This window comes from Galeopterus variegatus, unplaced genomic scaffold (assembly GCF_000696425.1).
Source record: "Galeopterus variegatus unplaced genomic scaffold, G_variegatus-3.0.2 Scaffold508, whole genome shotgun sequence".
NCBI lineage: Eukaryota > Metazoa > Chordata > Mammalia > Dermoptera > Cynocephalidae > Galeopterus > Galeopterus variegatus.
In genome coordinates, this window is record NW_007726619.1 from 753,656 (window position 1) to 754,777 (window position 1,122).

Sequence of the window (1,122 nt, forward strand, 5' to 3'; positions counted from 1 at the left end):
CAAAATAGAAAACCAAAACAAAAATTATGAACATGTTGGAATGAAGCAGCTTACTAAACTTCAATTACAACACCTCTATCCAGCTTATTTATTGCTGCTGGCATTAGCATAGTTTACATCGCTTGGTATGCAAATCTTATCCTCCTTCAATTATTCAATATTGTGCACTGACTGTGTTCACTGAGATTGTGATTATTTGAAATTGATTTGAAAACAGTCTACTTTCTCCCTGGCAATCTCTCAGTGGCCATTCATATCCAGCACCTTCTATCAACTGCTTTTCTCTCTCTCTGCTCCTTCCTTCTTCTTTCACCTGGTTCAGAATTCCTGGACAAGGTTGGACAGGAAGCCATCAGCACCCCAGGGGGAACTTGCCTACTTGCAGTGATGGGTTTGGACCTCGAACTTCTATTTCCCTACAAAACAGACATTTCAGTTACCAGAGCCCAGGAACATAGCAGTGATTAGGTGGAGGCTGTGGGCATTTCTCAGATTGGCAAAAGCAGGAGAGCCTTCCCTTCCCTGGGCCCAGACTTCCAGGAGAACAAGCATGTGCTTTTCAGTGGTTCATGTGAAGCTGGTGCCCACCAAGAGTTAGATCAAACAGACACTTTGAAGGCCAGGGAGCAAACCAGACCTTGCATTGACTTACCTAGTTTTTGTGTAGTTGACCTTGGTTATCGCTTAGTTATTGGTAAAAATTTGTCCAAACAGCCCAGCCCTGTCTTAGTTCTGTATAGAGTAAGGTAGGACCTCTCTTGGATCTGAGTCAAAGTAAGTAGAAACCCCCTGAGACCAATAAGGAAGTGATAACAGTCATTTCAAGAGAGTAATTCTAGATAAAGGTGAGAAATCCAGCTGCCCAAACTACATGGAATGTTCACCTCTTATTCACCACCTTGGAGGATCTGGTTTTTAATTTTATTCAGAAAGACAGCAATTTTGTTTGCTCCTGTGCAGATTTCACATCTTAATCCATTTGCTATATAGCAGACAAGTTCAAATCTATTAAGTTAACCTTAGAAAGAACCATTAATAACTCACTAATTGAGGTTGGGCTCACATTTTTTTTTTTTTTTTTAAAGATGACCAGTAAGGGGATCTTAACCCTTGACTTGGTGT